At 45.2% G+C, this 20,795-nt stretch overlaps 1 protein-coding gene across 1 annotated transcript in view; it reads left to right on the top strand.

Moving 5' to 3' along the window:
* The window catches only part of FBXL13 (F-box and leucine rich repeat protein 13), a 1,108,093-nt gene that overhangs the window by 554,760 nt on the left and 532,538 nt on the right, over positions 1-20,795 (top strand). The gene's annotated exons all lie outside the window — the stretch shown is intronic.

Raw genomic sequence — 20,795 nt, 5'->3', positions numbered from 1 at the left:
GAGAGGTCACCCATTCGCCCCATTTGGGATCGCATTGCGTCTCTGTCCCCATCCATTTTTTAAAAATTTCTTTATTGGCATTTTAGTGAATTCAACCGAAAACTAAACAGTAGAGCTTAGGACATTATTATCAGTGGCGAAAAAGTTGACATTGCACAACAGGAACTATGTCGGTGAGAACTGGCAGCACGTATGAAGAATACATGGGGTTATTAGCATGAGACATCCAGTACGAAAACGTTCAATAAAAGCATTAACACCTAGGTCCTGTGTTGTGTTTGAATGAGAATCGAAATAATGTGTAGGTGTAGTAAAAAAGCCAATACTGAGACAATAACAATAAATACGCTTTAGCTGGTTGGAGTGAGGGTGACCATGTGTCTAAGCGAACGTCTGGGGTTAGCGATAGTGAGTCACAGAGAGGTCTTGGGGTAGCGGAGAGGCACCCCGGGGGCAGGGAAATAGAGGTACGGGGGCCAGAACACGGGGCACCACCGCCGCCAACTGGGGTCGATGCCTCGTGCCACGTATTCAGGGAGCCATGCCGCTGAGTCTGCCTTAGCATTCGGGGTGGTGCTATCATCAGGTTGCAGTGGGTTAAGCTTGTCAATTAGTCTGAGTACAAATGTGTCCCACAGCTTGATTGTGCCGGGTCTCCCCCATGACCCACGGTCACGTGACAGAGTCTGTCTCTGCCAGGGCCCACTTATGTAGTTTAGGCGAGCACTCCAGCGTGGGTGCTTGGGTGGCTTTCCTCGCTATAGCAATGAGTATCTTAAAGAGGACCAGTGTTAGGTGAATCAGTTTCATGTGGCACTTGTGTTTAGTTTGTTTCGTGATCCCCCAACAGGCATAACAGAGGATCTAGGGGAAACACGAGTATCAGTGATCTCGGAAATGTGTCCATCACCGGAGTCCAGGTGTATCGCAAGGGTCTCTCCCCATCCATAATAATATTAAGATTGCTTGCAACTGTCAGATCCCCGCCTTCTTTTGAAGGATCTCAGTGACAGTATTATCGGAGTTTCTTATAGTGCATATGGGGAGGGGGCTATATTAAGGCAATGGTGAATTGCCCGGCGTCCACCTCCATGACTATCATGACATAAAACCCCTTTTTGTCTACTGCAGCCAATAACACCACTATGCAGAATTATTACTGAGTGGCACTCCAATGGTTCGTATTATTATAAACCAGTAACTGCTTATCATGGATCAGAGTTTAGCCACATACCTTTGTAACAGTAGTGTCTTGCGTAAAAGGCAGTTGTAAACATCACAGTCCTTCAGGATTTTTTGGAACATTTTATCTCTGTGCTAGAGTTTAGGCCCCTTCACATTGGAACTAACAGTGGGATTATTAATGCACACCATGTTCGCTTTACTGTGCCAACCCTCTCCCAGTACCCAATAAATTGGGACTACAATCTGATCTGAGCCATCACCCCCAAACCCCGCTTTTGGCATAACTTGTGCAGTTCTCATTCAAAACAGGACACCAATCTGACTCTAATTGAGCATCCTCAACTGCCCTAATATGTAGCATTATTGTACTCATTCCCGCACTATACCGGTTCCTCTCAGGGTTAATTCTGTTTACTATCCCACATGTGAATGGATTTGGGTGACCAGTTGTGCCTCATTGCCCCTGTCAAGCCCAGGTGAATCTCAGAGTTTGTACCCACTAAACCAGGACCTTGTGTTGTCAAACAGGTGTCATCAGGTAACCCCCTTTTTCCACTTGTCTGTTAGCTGGCTTGTCCATCCAGGCTAGAGCACTGATTTTTGTAAAGTGCAAGTGAGCACCTTACTTGGGCTCTGTGATGCTGCCTGTCTTATCCAGGTGACTGGTTGACACCTGTTCGGTATAAGTCAACAAGGACGCTCAATGAAGGACCACACGCCAATTATAAATACAATTTAGCTTTACTAGAATTGCAGGTAAATGTAGGCATTTAGAACATTAACAATAGTAGAATAAGAATAGCAATGAAAAGCATCTATTTATATATAAGTACACTACAAAGAGCATCTATATATATATATATATATATATATATATATATATATATATATATAAACAAAGAGTTAATTGACAGATGTACGTTTTGATTAACTGTATACCAAAATGCATCACACTACGATGTTCAGGAAGCAGAATATAAATGAGTTGGATACTTCAGATAAGTTTTGATTCACTGCACACCAAAATGCATGTTTCAATTACTGCAGCAGGCTCACACTACGATGTTCAGGAGGCAAAATATAAACAAACTGAATACTTCAGATAAGCTTTGATTTACTGCACACCAAAACGCATGTTTCAGTTACTGCGGCAGGCTCTCCCTACGATGTTTAGAAAGCAAAATATAAACAAGCTGAATACTTCAGGTTATAAACACAGTGCAAGCATAAATAATCAGTCATAATAATAGAGCATAGAAACAAAGGCCTTTCATCCCTGTGTGGAACTTAACTTAGTCCACAAAATGCTGGTTGGACCTCTCTCCCCCTCAAGCATCACGGTCAGCAAAACAGGGAGGCAGCGCTGGGCCATGACACCTTTCACAACTCCATCTGCGAGCTTCAAATCCCTCACCCACACTTCAGTGCTTAAATAACTCGAAGCTTGGATTCTATCTCATTCTGGCATTTTCTAGGTATGTTATCAGTACTTGGCTGCTCTGCCCTTCTCCAGCCTTTGTTTTCATTCCATCTTCTCCCTGTACTCTCGTTCTCAAGGTTGAGACGGAGTCTTCTTCACAAACAAGCTTGAAAATAATATCATGAACTTTTCCACGTTTTTTTTTTTGGGGGGGGGGGGGGTTCAACAGGCATCACACTCATCTACACTGCTCAAGCTAATTAACCCTTCGCGTCACAATGTCTTCCGCAGATTTCCCTATACTGATCACTGCCTGTCAGTGAAGATCAGCCTCTTGGCTTACAGCGCACACAGAGGTTTTGGGGTGGGGCAATCTAACTTTAAATACCAGGGTGGAGCAAAACAAGTTTGCTGCCACTCAACGCCTTGTCAGGACCGTGGATCACCTCTTTTGTGGCCAACTACGCAGAGCCCCTCAACAGGGCCCTTTCTAAACTGATTTCTTCCAGGTCAATTACAGAATTCCTCTCTACCCTCTGGTCTTTACATATGTCATGCCTGCAAGATCATCAGCAACCACGTCATCTTCTACTACTATGCAAATGACGTCCACTTTTGCTTATAGATTAAGACAAGCACAATCCAGAGCAATCTTTGAGAGGCTTCCAGTCATAAAAAATGTGATCATATGAGCTTCTCTGAACTCAAAGACTCCAAATTAAGACTTCTGTTCCCCTTATCAAAGTATAACAGCAGTCACGTCACTGACTTTGTTGCACACCCCACGCACACGCTGGCTTTTATTTTATACTTTTGGTCCAAACACCGAACACCTAGGTCCCTTCACTGGTCAGAGCCTCTCTTCTCTTCTTTTACCTTCTTTAGCATCTGCTTTCCCTGCTGACTCAGACAAGTCAAAGGTTGCACCATAGAATCCATCATAAACTCCTTAGATAATTATGCAAATGTCTTGTTTCTGCCATAATATGAAGTCTGTTGTTTTCCCGGTAGACTCGTAGAGGAAGAAATATCCTGGCATCCTACAAACCTAACTTACACCTGAAGCTGCTTCATTGGGTCCTTGTGAAAACCCTTTGACGTGGCATTCATGGTTTCACTTAATAGTCTTTCAGAAGCTCAGCCTTGGATGTGTTTTCATAGTTTAGAGGGCTGCCTTGTAAAACATTGTTTTGGTCCACATTCATGTTGTGGAATATCATCCAGCATGAAAATGAAAATGTAGCTATTCTAATCATCATGCATACACCTTCTGTGACAGAAAGCGACTGGAGCAATTCTTCTGCATATCTTTCAATGCTTATTAATTCATATATTATATATATTCATTCTCAATTAATGAATTCTATATGCTATATATTATCTCTGCAGTGAGGTGAGTGGGCTTTAAAGAATTAGACTTTATACTATGTGGATGGGAAGGTAACAGAGTACATTTGCTGGAGTCTGTAGTGCTCCATGGGAATGGGAATGTCTCAGAATATCTATATTCATATGCCCCATATAAACTCCAATTATTTCACTAAGTATCCATGTGCCCCAGGCTCCTTATACTACCTACCTGTGTGTCTGCGCTTCTCATGCCTTGCTGTCTATTTATTTACTAATGAAGTACGTGGCCCACAGAAGGCACCATGGCACTAAAAAAGAAAAGAAAACCTCAGCCAAAGAACAACTTAAAAACTAAAAGAGTCACAAAAGTGAACATACGCCAAGAGAAATTACAAAGAAAAATAGATGAAAACTTAAATTTTCAGTGCTGTGCAAAAGGCCAAACAGTCAGTGATGGAGTGTAGATGCACTGGAAGAACATTCCAAAGATGGGGGCCCATTACTTTGAAGAACCTGCCACCACTATGAACTCTTCAAAAACAAAGGACCTTCACAAGGTGAGAGATGCTGAGCATGGCGTATATGCCAGCAGATGTCGCTCAATTAAGTCAGAGAGAAATTTCAGGACAGAGTGATAGCCAGCATGTTGCATGAGTCATAGAACTCTGTGTTGGGCTCTTTCCTAGATAGGGAACCAGTCGAGGGGCTTTGCGAGCCTCGGTGATGTGGTCAAATTTGCAGAGACCTGTGATCATGTAAACGGCTATATTCTAAATACAGTAAAGTTTTCTCAGCTAGTTTTCTGGTAGCCCAAGGTAGGCCTCATTTGCATAATCCAGCCATTAGAGAATTAGTGGACTGACTTCAGAGGCTGATTATTCTTGAGGGATAAATGGAAGCATTTTCTGTGCCGTGTCCAGCGAAAGGAAGCAGGAAACACTGACTTTTTGGAAGGGATAATTGAACCTTAGGACGTTGTCAAACCAGATGGATACATTTTTAGCACATGGACTATGAAATGCCAAACCACCTAATGGTATAGTACACAATCTTTTATCTCACTAGAAGGGGGTCTTTATTGAGCAGTAGGATTTCAGATTTACTAGTGTTCAGCTTGAGGACATTTTTGGACATTCAAGTGTCAACTGCCAATAGACACTTCTGACGTCAAAGTTCCAGATTTTTACTTTCAGAGTAGAAGTTTAACAGAATTTGAGTCTCATCATTCGATGATAAGGCCATAAAGCTGAAACAGAAGAACAGCTCTCCCAAACATTTCATATAGATATTTAAAAAAAATAGGGGAGAGCGCGGATCCTTGAGGAATCACAGTTGATTTAGAACTTCACAGAACGAAAAGGTGCTAATGATGCAGTTTGTATTTTCCCTGCCAAAAGATGTTTGAACAAGTTTAGCACCACACCGGTCAGTCCTATTATCCTGAACTGACTTGAGTAAGATTGAAAGGTCAACCGTATTAGAAGCAGCTGACAAGTCGATCAGCATTGAACTAGACAGGAGGCCCTGGTGTTGAACAGAACAAAGTTCATACAGTATGGCAACCAGCACTGCCTCATTGCTTTGTCTGGCCCAAAAGCCTTCCTTCAACCAACCAAATAAGCTATAGTGGTCCATTAGAGAAGATAACGAATTGGCCAGATGTTGTTCGATGGTTTTGGCTATGGGCGGGAGAAGTGTAATGGGGCTGTAGTTCTTGAAATCATTTTGTTTCAGAGCGATTCATTTTTACAAAGATTGAGGACCTTGCCTTCATTGAAAGACAATTTCATATGTCACTGTACCCAAAGTCTGTTACACTAGCTGCTAATGTGTTGCATGCCACCTCACACTTTATCTTTATATCTGTATATTTTAGGTTCCCTCTCACTACCAATCCATGTGATCCAAGATTTTTGTACTGTGCACATGTGTCCAGGTGTTTTTCGACCGTCAGTGCATATACCCTAGCCTTCTAGTAGTGGTGTCCATCTGTTCTAAGGTCCTCACATATGCTGTCCATGCACCCCAAGGTACCTCACTTGTTGATCATGTTTAAACCTGTAACACACTCATACCAGTGAATTGCATCCCATCCCCAATTCTTATGTATCTCTCTGAGAAAGCAGTATCATACCTGAGTGGATCCTCTTATGTCGGGGAATAGGAAAGGGTGTGACTGTAGTTAAAGATTGCATTCAAATTGGGCCAGTAGGAGTAGCCAACTTCAAGCTCTCATGTTGCTTATTATGGTTATTCACTATTTCTTGCTTTGGTTTAGCCAGTATTGTCTAAGTGCCATGGTATAGTTTGGTTTGGTATGCTTCTATCTGGTATAATATTTGGCAAGGATAGAAAGCTGGTGTCTTAGCAGAAAGTGAATTGAACATGGTTATTATTGTTGTTCTATAATACTGAATGGAAGGGAATTCCTTTTCATGTCTTTAATTAAGGCAATAAAAACATAACCACTGCTTGACTTCACAAAAACATCGCATTCTTAAAGAAACATAGTTGTGTTCTGTAAGTATTTCCAATAGGCATAAAAATAAAAAATTTAGTTCAACACAATTCTGCAACTTAGAAAAGAAGAAATGGTGCAAAGCCTATTCTACTACATTTTCAATTTCGGTGAAGTGTAATTCCCAAACAACCAAGCATCCACATGGACAGCAATCTCAATCTCTGTCAGTCAACATCAGGACTTAATTAACTATTCTGCATTTTATTGGGATCTGATATCATAAACACTATAAATTAAATATGAAAAAGCAATAGTGGAACAAATGAATCATAGTGTATTCCATACTTTTACTGGTCACTGATGTTTAGAGAATAGCAGTTGCAGCTCGCATGAAGCAGAAGAGGCGGGGCAGCGTGCGGGGGGGGAATCTAAGTTAAATTAAAAATATTTTTTTTTTAAAACACTTACCTTACCTCTGCGCACCGCACCGCTTCTCCATCTCCCCGCTGCAGGCAGGAACAGGCTTCCAGCCTGCCCTGCGCCAATCCTGACAGTACTTAGAGAAACGTTAGGATTGGCTGGGTGCTCCCAAGCAGACTGGGAACCTGTGCAGGCTCTCTCCATCCTGGCAGCTGTGTTGCTGGGCTGGAGCGAGCCCTGTGCACATGTGTATTTAACCAGCCCAAGACAGCCAGCCAAACGCACATGCGCTCTGAGGGTGAGTGCTCTGCACCCCCCTCATTGCTCGTCATCCCCGTGGCCCCACCCATTTCCCCCCAAAACGATAATAAACACAGTTTATTATCGTTTTTGGGGAAAAGGTTTGCAGCTGATGCTGGTGGGGTGGCGTGGCCCCTCCGCCCTTATAGAGGAGCCACCTCTGGAGAATAGCACTTACTAGAAATACAATTATCAGTAGGGGATGTGGTAAAGGCGCAGGCAGAAATATTTAGAAGTCATTTAACTTCTTTAACCCAGGCAGGAGAACTGAAAAAAACTGATTGAGAAGTAATAACTTCCAGACAAGATAGAGAAATCCCAGATGAAACTGAAAAGTATCAAATTTGAGACTTTTTTGCAAGTGTTGTTTTGTTTTAGTTGTATATATTAGCAGGTGATAAAACATGTCATGTGTACACATTACATTAGTATTACTTATAGTTTGTGTATTCTCACATACATGTGTATATGGTTGGTATAATTCTTCATCGGGCTGCCTGGCAGGTATACATCTCTTTTTACATGAGACATCTTTACTTGTGTAGATCATTATTGCCCACTCCCATGATCTAATGTGCAGTACATGAATCCATGATGACTTTGGGGAGACTAACTAGTCGTGTTTCGGTGTGATTTTCATTTCCTCGGTCAGGTAAATGCTTACCCACGGATCGCCCCGCCTAATATGCACAGGTGCAGCCCCCACCTCAGAGAGACCCAGGGCGCCTGGTCGTCTGTCACCTATGGTATGACTGTCTTGCTTACCCGCAGGGAGGCAGGGGACGATTAGGAGCGTCCAAGGAGGTAGAGAGAGGGTGGGGCTATCAGTCTCAAAGCACCACGTCACCCTCATACTCCTGTTACCATTTTGACTAGAGGCCACTTCCCTGTCTCAATCAATCAGTTGATTTGTATAGCGCTGCTAATCACCCACTACGGTATTCAGGGGTCTCGAATGTGCAAGGCATCTATAAACTAACATCTAGGAACAGGATTGGGGGGACATTAGTTTACTCAACCGGCTCGAGTAATTGACAACTAGACATTCTATTGGGATTAACTTTTTTAAATAAAAAATGATATGTGAGAGAACAACTAAACCTTCCTGGACACACAGTCCTTCTATACCAACTATTAAGAATCTTGTTGGTAGAGAAAGAACTGAACATCCTATTAGCCTTTGAAACAGCTTTAGTATTAAAACACCATTGTTACACAAACCATGGCTAAAGGCCAATGGATTCAACACCAACAATATCCCAAAAATTGGAGATAAGGAAAAGCCTGTGAAGATGGAAGAGTTTGGTTGAGGGTTCCAGAAAACAATCATTCTCATGCCGATGTTATCCCCAAAGGACAATGTATATGCTTTGAAACTTGAAGGGATTAATCTCAATGTGACTGCATCACTGAAAGGAAAGCATGCTTATGAAGGAGCATGATTATGGTTAAATTGTTGGTGATCAGTTGGGATAAGCATGATTTAAGAAATCTAGTTGATCAGCATTTATTTTGCTTTTCTTTCAGCAACAGCAACAGCAATTAGGACAATAGACTAGGGAAATTAACATGTTTTGTCCTGTAGACTTGGGGAATTCAAGAGAGTAGCCAATTGTGGGAACACATGAAAATCAGGAGGGCGATTACCTATGTGTAGGATGGAACGGATTTAAATTTACGCTGTGTAGCCTTCTGCTGTAGTCACTAGGAGAGACGCTGCTTGAGTAAAAAGACAGTCTTGTCTTACAGCAATTACATTAATAGATTTTCGGACCGGCTCCATTTTTTTCACCCTTGCCACGTTGCCGGGAGGGACGCAGATAGCATGCGGTAGTTGTCAGGGCCGGCTTTAGCGCTGGTGGCTCCCTGTGCAACATTTTTTTGGGCACCTCACCCCCCCCCCGCAATCTCTCCCTGACCACCTCCTCGGATTCATTCACTACCACCCAGCAAAAGTGCCACTCATCTCGCCATAGCCCTCTCACATACATTTGTTTTAAAGCACACAAAGGATGGCTTTACTAATCAACTCAGCTGTGCACATAGAATACAGACCTGTTCTTTGCAACAGGCATATTAACCCTCTGAGCTACTTAAGAGTCAAGGTGGCTAGCCAAAAACTCGCATCTCTCTCTCTCTCTCCCTATTAGGAACATTAATCATTATTGGTATCTTGACATTTTAATTGTTTCCTGAAGGCTGGACGCACAGTGAACTTTTCAGCAGGTGCTTCTAAATCCCAAGTTTCGTAAGTACTTGCTAAATACAGCGCCCCCCTGAGGTCAGCAACCGGTGCGGCCGGCCCTGGTAGTTGCCCTGAAGCATAACGAATCCATCTACCAGCATTCTCCCAGACAAACGCCAGTAAATATTTCTGCACTCTCTCGTGCCATGTGTGTTATGTCATTTGTTTCCCTTGTTTTATCTCGTGTTTGCTTTCCTTCAGCGAATACTGAGAGATCCGGTAGCCGGTCGAAGGGCCCTCTAAACACAGAAACTATTGGCCATTTCTGGTGTTGCAGAAGCACAACAACCAATGTGTAGTCTAGCATGATTACTTGTACATTTGTATTTACAATGGTTAAATTCGACTAAGCGAGGGTGACCAGATTCTGAGGAGCAAAAACCGGGACAAGTCAGATGTAAAATAAGGACTAAATACATTACTCACTTTTATATCTGGCCTGCCCCGTTTTTTTGCGTCGCTTTGTGAATGTGTGCGTATGTGCGTTTGTGTGTATATATATGCACACACACACACACACACATTTACAAGACTACATTTATAAAATTAGCTATGGCTTGACCTCCCAACCTGCCCCCCCAACCCGCCCCCACCCACCTCTCTCTGCTCTCGACTCCGTCTCTCTGCTCAGAGCCTGACAGTAACAGATAAAATACTTTAATTATTTCATACTTTGTATGCCTCTCCAACTTATGCTTCCCTAGATGATCTGACCTTTGTCACAAAAACCGGGACATTTATTTAATAATATGGCCTTTGTCCCAAAAACCGGGACATTTGTTTAAAATTAGGAGAAGCGTCGGGACACCGGGACAGTCCTCTAAAAACCGGGACTGTCTGGGGGAATCCGGGACGTCTAGTCACCCTAGGCTAAGCACAACACTTGCTACAGTGCCTGGGAGGTGGTAAATGCTGCTCCCAGTTTGCATGTGTTGCGGGTCCATCCTGTAATGGTAGCAGAAATAGTAAGTGATATAGATTTGAAAACACATTTTTGAGGTGTCTCAGTGGATTGCAAGTGATGTGTTTCAGGGTATGATTTAAGCATACAAGCATTGTCTTGTGGCCAGTCGGGATGTCTTTAAAACAGGGGCCTAACGCAGGCCTCTGTGCCCCTAGCCCATCATTGTGCTCCTTAACAACCAATGGGTCGTCAATTTTTCAAGTTCAATCCCGATAAATATCTGTGAAATATGGGGAGATTAGGGGCCTCGCCACATTCTGCAGGGGAGACCTATAATTTCGGGTTACGTCACTGTCTACAGATACTCTGAACTGTTTTATAGGTGCCCATTTGTCCATTGCAGACATAATGTCCCATCTTAACGAATAAGCAGCTGACCATTCTCTGATATGTATTGTTTAATGGGGGCTGTTTCTTTTGACTGTGTTCTTGACTGTAAACATTGGTGCAAAAGACCCTTTATTTATTTGCCCATAACCGAATCAAAACTAGAAGGGGCAATTAACAAACCTAAATAAAAAAAAAATGTTTGTCATTTTTTCCTCCTTTCTTTGGTAAAGTTGCGATGAATGATGTGCTCACCCTGATTCTCAGTTCTATTGAATAGGAAAAAATTGAGGCACTCAAGGGAGAGATACGCACCCGATTCATAAAACATATGTAAATATATGAATCGTAAACTTCTGTGTACAAATTGCATAGATTTGCATATTTTTGCTGATGCACTACGTCCGAACCCGACAGCGGAAAAAAACAATCTAAGATGGAGTCGACGCCCATGCGCAATGGAGCCAAAAAGGGAGGAGTCCTTCGGTCCCGTGACCAAAAAGACTTCTTCGAAGAAAAACAACTTGTAATACTCCGAGCCCAACACCAGGCAGCGGACTGTGCCAAACATGTGAATCTGCAGCGACTAATGCCACGAACAGATGTACACTGGGTAAGTGACATTTTCAATTTCCAGGCATGCTCAATTCCTGACAATTGACTAGAGTATACATGGCAAACATTTACAAAATGCTAATTTAATTTTTTTTAGTGTTATTGAACAAAGGGCCTGATTTAGAACTCGGCGGACGGTATATATTGGCGGATGGGTTACTCTGTCACAACGGTGATGGATATCCTGTCCGCTGACATATAAATCCCATTATAATCTCTGGGATTTACATTTCGGCGGACGTGATAACTGTCACCGTTGGGACAGAGTAACCTGTCCGCTGAGTTATAAACTAGGCCCTAACTATTTTTACCAATATGGAATTCTACCTTTTAATTTCTCATTAGACACTTACTCCAGCTTTTCACATGAGTAAATTTGCAGGCGTTTGTAGGGTGGCAGATAACCTGCAAGTTGTCTGTAAATGCCCTCAAGTATACAGATTAACATGTGTTCACAACACTTTCACCTAGTCACAAACCTGTAATATACATTTACAGTACCTGCCTTTAAAGGTGGGAACGTGCGCAACATGCTGTATGGTTGATTCATCCACATATATGAGCACATACTGCTGATACTGACTCAGGATTATGAAATTTAAACCCACTAATCTGTTCTTTTTGCAAAGGATGTTCTATTACCTGCACCAAAAACGTTATGAATTGGGTTTCTTTGACTGAGAACGCTCAACGTCCGGAAGCCTCTCAATACTGTTGTATGAAATTAGTTGACAAGGGTGAGAACCCACCTCAAATAATACTCAAAATACTTGTCAGGGAGAACCACAAAAGTTACTAAATAAACCTGTGCTCTACCCTCTGGTTGCTTGGCACAAAGCAGTCAGCTTAATTTAGAGCAGTGGTTCCCAACCTTTTGGTTTCTGTGGACCCCACCTTAACATTAATGGAACCCAGGGACCCCCACGGAATCATCATGGGAATCCGGGGACCCCCGCCTGAGTCATTACTGGAAGCTGGGGACCTAATTTGTTAATATTTGTTAATATTTTTTAATTTTCTAGGCTCTCGCGGACCCCCTGAGAAGGCTTCGCGGACCCCCCAGGGGTCCTCGGAACACAGGTTGGGAACCACTGACTTAGAGGGAATGTGTAAAGTATTTATGCAGCACGTAAACAGTAATAAAGTAAAACACAACAGAAGAAAAAACCCAAACTAATTTAGACAGAGTACATTTTAATAAATAACATGACACCAAAAATCCTGTGAGAAGAAATGGAGATATCATTTTTTAAAGTTTGAATTAAAAATAGTGCCAAAAATGCACAAATTACCATCCTCCGCTATTTGGTTGTGAAGGACCAGTCAAAGTCAGACGTTAAGACCAACTGTAGTGGAGCGTGGGTCGGATTCAGGAGCCAGATTTGCCCTGATGGAAAGTTTACCTTCTGACTTGGAAACTTATGGAAAAAAAAGTGTCTGGCCAGTTGTCCGCGGGACAAGCTGCAAGCTCGATCAGGAGCGCAGCTTGATGATAGTGGTTGGCTGAAAAGTGAGATCACTGTGCGGTCATTGACAAAGACTAGAAAGCTCGTAGTAGGAGAAGTCTGAAGCCAGTGCCCAGGAAGGCCTCAACGTTGACGGGTCGCTGCATGCCGTCAGTCCTGATGAAGCACTCTATTGTCAGATTTAAAAACTTTTCTGAAAGTCAGATATCCTTCAGCGGGGGTAAACCAGCAATTTGAGGCTAACTGGCTTTTCAACGTTGGTGGCTTCAACAGTGATCCCGGTCTCTGTCAGTCCTCCAGGTAGAAAGTTGGTAAAAAAAAAGGTTCTAAGTCCCACTTCTTGCAGTTTGAGGACACAAGGATTACACTCCCACAGCAGCCAACGGTCCAGAACCTGGGAGCCACTTCTCACGGGGTGTGACTCATTCCACTGGAGCCAGCAGCAGGTTCCAGGGCAGGTCTAGTTGGTACTGATAAGCTGGGCAGTTGCAGGAAAAGGCACCTAGGAGATTATTGTGTTTCTGTAGCTCAAACAGGAGATCAGCCAACTGACCTTTAGAGTCACTATTCAGGTGGGTCCGGGTTCAAGGCAAGTAGGTCCAGTCTTCCTTCAGGTTCTTCAGACAGCACAGTAGTCATTCATCTTATTCTTCACAGGTCCAGGATTGTTCTGAGGAGAGTATTGAGAATGCCACGTTTATTCCAAGTACCATCCCATGGGTAGGGTAAGCTCTTATCCACTTCCTAGCCAATGGAGTGAAAGTTCTCGGGATGTTCTTGCCCACTTCTGCAGCACACCCTGTGTGTTTTACTGCAGAATATCCCACAGTGGCCCTCTCTATCTAATTCCAACATGCCAACCTTTCTTCTCTAGCTCTCTGTGCTCACTCACAGGTGTGGCGTTGATAATGGGTAAACCCTCAGATGTGGTCACTCCTAAACATTTCTGAGGCAGGCCCCCTCCAACTGGAATAAAGACAAGCTGACTTGTAAGACAAAATGGAGATAGGCCTAAGTGTGAGCTACATCAACCAGTGACAGTGTAGGCATCCTTTGGAACTCAGAAAGAAACTTGCCAGAGTCCCTCAGGCCATCCTAATCAAGGGAGAAAAACACTTTTTCCATCCAAGCCCTATATCCACAGTCTAGGAGCAATCTACATCTTACTACAGGGGAGCCAGCTGCAGTCAGGTGCAACTGGCTGAAAGGTCCCTTTTGACTTAGGCAGGAAAATGACAACTTTCTAAAAGTGTAATTTTCATAATAGTAAATTAAATTCCGATTTGATGATTAGGCTGGATTTTAAATCACTTCAATTTGTTCCAGTTGACTTTAAGCCAAAGGCTTCCCCATATATCTCAAAGATGACCATAAACTTCCTGAGGGAGCCTTGAGGGCTCTGGAGACAAAGGAGCATCCACGTAGAGCATAATTCAATCCTCCACCTCTCCCGGACCAGTCAAAGCTGCTGAGTCTGGCTTCAGTTTTGATAAGCTCTGCTAAGGGCTCCATCACTAGAGCAAACAAAGGTGACAAGGGGCAACCCTGATGGGTGCCCCTTCCCAGAAGCTTTTGAAAAGGGCCTCATTAATGTGGACTTGAGCCCACAGATCTATATGCAGTATAGATACCCAAGTTCGGAACTGGGGCCTAAAGCATGCGGTCTCCCAGGGCGCGTCCATGCGCCATTGATGCAGGTGACATGGAGGATGTATGGTCGGAGTGCTGTAGTCGTCACCACCACTATGCAGAGAAGAAAACCAGCATGAACGAACGAGGCCTGCATTTAAACAATGGGGCACCAACCAAAGACAACATACTGGGAGGAAAATGCTTGTAGACTGAGCGCGCTGGACACGTATTGGCTGGGTAGCCATAGGCAAAACTTTGAACTATTGAAATCCTTAGAAATACTGTCTTGTTTTGAAACAATACTTACAAACCTAATTAATCAACCGTAGCCATAGATGGTTAGTTTAAGGCTTACACAGTGCATCGGTTTGTGTGAGAATGGGCCTGCTGTATTTATTTTGCTGGCCATTTCACAGATACTGATAACTGAAAAGCCTTTTCAATCATGATTTCCCATGCCGAATTCCATTTCGGGCGCGCACAGCCCTCCCCGTGGCTTCCCTGTAAGACAAGCACAAGAAGTCACACGTCTTCAGGAAGTAGCATTATCTGTTCTTGCATGTGTAATTCATCTAGTGTTTGGCAATAATCTATTGATTATTGAAAAATCCTACTTCGATGTTACAAGTAACATAAAGCGTCAACATTAGGTGTACAGTACAGTCACTGAACCAAACGTATTTGTACACCGTAAAGAAAACAAAGGACAAATTTGCCCAGATGTCCTCCCTCTCCTTCGGCCTTTTCCACCCCTGCACGAGCCGAGGTGGCATGTACTTCAAATAAAATAAACAAAAATTAAAGTACTCACTGATGTGGGGGTATCTGGCTGGAAGGCACTCCCTTGCCTGCCTCTCAGAAAACCATGGAGCTCGAAGCGAACAGCCAATGAATGAACCCAACCAATCCTGGAGCTGTTCCCATGCCTTTCCCAGGATGAGCACAGCACCATGATTAGTCAGAGCAGGCCAACCAGCACTCCCTCTCAGACTAGGAGCCTGTGCCTGATGTCTACTGACTGCCACACTGCTCATACGTTGGTGCGGGCTGAGGTGCGCCTGTCGGACCGGCTGATGCGAGACAGCCGGCCAATCTGACATGAGCACTTCAGGCTTTAGGCAAGTCATTCCTACTGCCAGTCAGCAGCAGGAATGGCCCTGCCCTAAGATGAGACACAGTGAGTGCATCCCACCAAAATGGTCATGTCCATTGACCATGTCATCAAATCTATGTTTGCTGAAGCTGCTGCACTTTCAGCAGGCAGGGCGATGCTCCTCCTCTCTAAAGGAGGAACTGCTGCTGTGCCAAACCCTGTACTATATCGTCCGCCCCTGTCCGTATCTCACCCCTCGGTATGTGAAACTCTGTCACTAAGGTACAGAGGCGGTTAGCCAGCGCCCACAAGTAAATCAGCTTACCCACCTTGTCTCCCAGTTTGTATACTTTGCCCTGGGAGTGCAGCCAACTCAGTTTCACCACTCCTAACAGGGTGTGGCAAAGGGTCAGGTGTGCTTGGGCTAGCCAGCGCTTGGCACTGTGGGGGAGGCCTCTCACCCCTGTGCCCACCCTCAACCTCCAGCAACACAAGGGAATTATCCAATAATGGCAGGGGGGAAGATAGCGGATTACATAGCAACTCCAGTGTCGGTAGAGGAGAGGCAGAAATAGCCTGAGAAAAGACGTGCCATTGGGGAGGGGAAGTAGTAAGTGAACTGTCACTCGTTGTAGTGGTGCAGCTGCCTTATCTCCACGAACCTCAGTGTTTCTGCCTAGCATAAGGCGTGTAGTGCGAGAGACGCCCGGAGCAGAAGTTGTCCATCTCCTGGTCCATGAGGGCATTGAAATCTCTCTCCAGTAGCTGGCCACCACCTTCAGGGTCACCCCCAGCAACTGCAGGGACTTGTACACACTTCCCAGCATGCAGGCAGTTCCATTCAGCTTTCCATGCAGCGCCCTAATTGATTGGCTGCTCAGAGAGCCCAGCATTTGTGTAGCTGGAGCCACTACTCCTGCTCTCCCTCAGTATCTGGGGACCCCCCTACTAATGCTGATCTCACTTGTCATGGGTGATACTGCATCATGTCCTCCGACTTATGGCATCATCTGTGTGTCCTGTGTTGCCGGGGCAGCGGTTTCCAAGCAATAGTTGTTGAGGTTGTACAAGGAGTGGTAGTCAGCGCCTGATCCCCCATCTTGAGGACCGGGTGCTCCTAAACACATGCCTAGGAACACTCTGGGATCTCAAAGAACAAAGTTCGGTCATCCTAGATGACTTTGAGGTGTGCTAGAAACTACAGCATGTAAGTGATGTGCATTACTTGGAGTGTCTTTTTGTCAGGAACTATCGGGGTTCTGCAAGGTCTGATGGCACGGAACACAAGTAGGCAGAATACTTGGTACAGAGCTGCCCAAGATTACACAAAGAGTCAGAGTAGAGAGGTGATCCAAAAGGAAAGCTGTATTCAAGGAATTAAGATTTAAGGCTCAGAAAGAACCAGCATTCAAGAGGTAATGTGGCATCCAGACTGACACCCCAGGACAAACATGCAAGACACATATATCTATACAACATTAACAACAAAGGGAATGTGGGGTGAAGCACTCCATGTGGTAAGTCTGAAGCTCAGTAAGTTCCGAACACACAATTGCTGTTACAGAGTCTGACTGCTTATACCCATATATTGGATATACATGGAAAGGCAGGGTCTGTGAAGCTGACCCTTATGGTGATGTTATAAAAGTAACTGAAAGACAATACCACAGTGGACAAGAAACACCACCTAGGTTGTCATCTGAGCCCATGGATCCTGGTGATTAAACAGGAACACGCAAGGCGGTAACAGCAAGGATGTAGAACTAAATACAGCCATGATAGACAAGGAGCTAGCAAAGAGGAGCGCTTAACAGAAAGAAGGGAAAACAAGGACACACTTGGCAGAAAACAAATAACAAACATGCAAGGAAACTAGAAGCAAGACAGCAGGACAACAGCAGACAAGGAATTGGAACAAAGAAATGGAGAGAAAGGCAAGGACTGGGAAAAGGAAAATACAGAAGGAGATACATCAAAGGAGCACAAGAAGTGCTGGTGCAGGAATCAAGGCTACAAGAACCTACAGCAGGCAGAAATAGCTCAAGGAATAGATGTGGCTCAGGACTCAAGTAGCACTGCAGGGAGCGCTAGTTCAGGAACAAGGGTTAGCGAAGGCGTCAGGGTATCACTACAGGGAGGGCTAATCCAGGAACAAGGATTTGCTAAAGCTTAGGAGTCAAGGTAACACTGCTGCCAGTGCTATTTCAAGGATTAGCAATGGCTAAGAAACCGGAACAAGAAATAACTATGGCTCAGGAACTCAGCAAATAAGAACAACAAAAGCTCAGGAAACAAGGGAGAAATAACTAAGGCACAGGAACAAGGAATAACTATTGCTCAGAAATTTCAGGAAGCTAGGTGTGATCTCACCAGACAACAGCTACAGGAACTAACTCTGGGCTGAAGGGAGCTGAGGCTTAAGAGGGCTCACAGTAATCACATGCATCAGGTGTTACGTTGTGGGTGGGTTTTCAACCCGCAGCGTTAAATTCTCGGGCTGCGATAGGGTCCATGGTCCGTTTGTCAGGCCTGCCGTAGGCCACGTGTCTGCCTGCACCATCTCTCCTTTTACTGGCAGTGAGGTTGGATGACCCAGGGTCGGGACGCAGATCTCGCCGCAGGTACATCACACCCTGCTCTTGTGTCACGGGTGTCCCCCTCGACACACACATAAATGCATACCTGTTCCTGGGCTGTTCTTCCACTGGACATTGGGGCCATATTTTCTCTTTTTCAGAACACTATTCTTTTCCCAGCATGCACTTTCTTTTTTTATTTTTTCCTTTTCAAGATGGTGTTCTGTTTAGCTTTCTTTATGGCACTTTCCCAATCCAATATGGCGTTTTTTTCCTTTTTTTCCCCTGTTTGTCACTTCCTGTCCATTGGTATTTCAGGAGCTTGAGTTCATCTCTTTCTGTGTTGCAACACTTCCTGTTGATAGTGGTCCTCGCGCCTGCTTGTTGCTCCTGTGGATTTGCTCATGCTTGTTTTCCCTGCAGCTTCCTGTTGTTCCGGTGCTTAGAGTCCTGGTTTCCTGCTGCTCTTTCTCCAGTTGCTTGGAGTTCCTGCCTAAAGGTTTTTCCCCCTTATGGTTTTCCTCTGGGTCTCCTGGAGGGCACTGAATGCTTTGGCACCCACCTTGTCAGCAACACCGTGGCTACCAGAAGGGGTCACCCCTATCTTGGCCAGACCAGAACGTGCAAGATCCAAAGTCGTGACCCGCTTTCATCTGACAAAGGCGGTAAGAGAGGGGCGGAACATGTCATCAGGTATGAGCAGGCTAACAACAGCCAGCCACAGGTGTGCTGAATACCTCAACCCATCCTTGGCCTGCAGGGGTGGAGAGAAAGCAGTGAGCAGGGGATTCTAGGTAATGGAGTTCCAAGCATGAGCAGAATGGCTTCCACAAAACCCAGCATGGATTGGGAAGGGATGGTAATTTGCAAATAGTGCCCAAATATCTGGAATTCAGGATATGCATGCAGGGGAAGGTCTGGAAGCTTATTAGAGTATTGAAAAGTCCCACAATTTGACCCCCTGCTGATGTGCACGAGAGCACAGGGAGGGAATCGTGACACTCTTCAACTGCCTGAAAGGTGCGACTCTGCTGCTGCACCTTCAGCGTATAGTTGGGGAAGAGCACAACCTTGGGTCCTCGGCAGAGCAGTTCTCCTCGCTTACGGGTCTCACAGAGAATTGCATCTCTGTCCACAACATCGAGGAGGCGGGTGATAATCGGTTGGGGGTAGGCCACAGGGCGGCCTGGTTGCCTGAGACCTGTGTGCCTGCCCACCACAAAGCAGGCTGACAAGGAGCCCAGCAGGACCCATGACCGGAACCACTTTGTGATGAAGGCATTGGGCCAGGGACCCTCAGTTCTTTCTGGAACCCCACTATACGGATTTTGTTCCTACAGGACCTGCCGTCACTGTCTTCCGCCCCAGTCTTCTCGACCGGAGAGCCATCAGTTCAGCCTGGGAGGTCTTGGTGGTGTCTTCAATTTCAGTTAGATGCACCTCAGCCTCTGATACCCTCTCCATCGTATTACACAAGTCCTGGCGGAATAGGGGAAAATTGACACTGAGTTCCCCAATCTTACCCTCCAGGGAAGAGCAGGATATGTGTAGAGCCTGTGAGATAGACACTGTAGAGCGCAACTGGGCATCTCCAGATAGAGAGCCAGTGCCACGGCCCTCTCTCTTGTCTGTGGCAGGCATAGTAAATTTGTCGATCTTCACCTGCCCACGAACCATAGTATTATCTTTGCCCATGTTCCCTTGCTGCCATGCCTGTGCCAGTAGCGTGAAGGTAATGGTGTCCCCCAACTGTAAAGTGCACTCTGGGATACACAGTTCAAATAGGGCCTAATCCTCCCCCCCCCCGGGCTCAGGGGTCCCCACTGCTGTCACTAGGCTGATTCAAGCCCTAGTTGGGAGGGGGGGGCTCAAGCCTTAACTTGCCTCTCTCTGGAACCCAGTGATCCTGCTGCCCAACCACCTCGGGATTCGGCCCCCGATAGTCAACGCGGATCAGCAATAAGCCTCCGCGCCCATCAGAACCATCGCAAGGACCCAGGCTGCATCTCTCTGGCCTCCAAGGCGGGCCCCAACTAGTCTGCATCCCAGCACCGGCCCCTCAGTGTTCAGCATGGCCTGTCATGGAGAAGCCTTGAGGGAGGCACAGCACTTGACTCACCATGGTTGACTCTCAGCCGCAGCAGCGTTCACAGTCACAGAAAGCCCTTCCCTCTCTCATGGGCGGAGCTCCTTGAGAAGTACAACCTGCCCGATGGCCTCACACACAGGGTGTCTGCCCCGGCCCCAGCTCACCTCCAAGGATGGCACGGGAAGGTCACTCTTTCCGTGGGGCTGCCACTGGCAACAGATCACCAGCTGCTGCCCCTCTCCTTCACGGCTTGCTTCCTCCTGGCCAATACAGCGCGCTGCTGCCCGCTTCTGAACTTTAACAGGATGCCCCCCCATAAGGAAACAAGCACTCGCTCTGTAGTCTCTACTCCCTGGTGAGGTTCACAGCAGTGGATCATGCTGCATTCTTCAGGAGCTGGTGGCGGAACACAAAATTATGCAGCTGCCATCTCGAACTCTAGCCACACCTCCCCAGACTACTTAACTTGGCTTTTCTAAATCTCATTCTTTTGTTAATATGCTTATATTTAAATAAAGACATTTCTCGGTGTTTGTCGTTTTTAAAAAAAAGTCTTTGTAAAATCCACTGGTATGAGGGTTATTTATGAATGATAGTGCATCCGGTTTGTTTACAGAGACCTCAGGTAACTATTTTGTTTGTCTGTAAATCA

Source organism: Pleurodeles waltl, chromosome 4_1 (assembly GCF_031143425.1).
Source record: "Pleurodeles waltl isolate 20211129_DDA chromosome 4_1, aPleWal1.hap1.20221129, whole genome shotgun sequence".
NCBI classification, from domain to species: domain Eukaryota; kingdom Metazoa; phylum Chordata; class Amphibia; order Caudata; family Salamandridae; genus Pleurodeles; species Pleurodeles waltl.
Note: the sequence above shows the minus strand (reverse complement) of the source record. Positions and strands in the feature narration are given on the sequence as shown.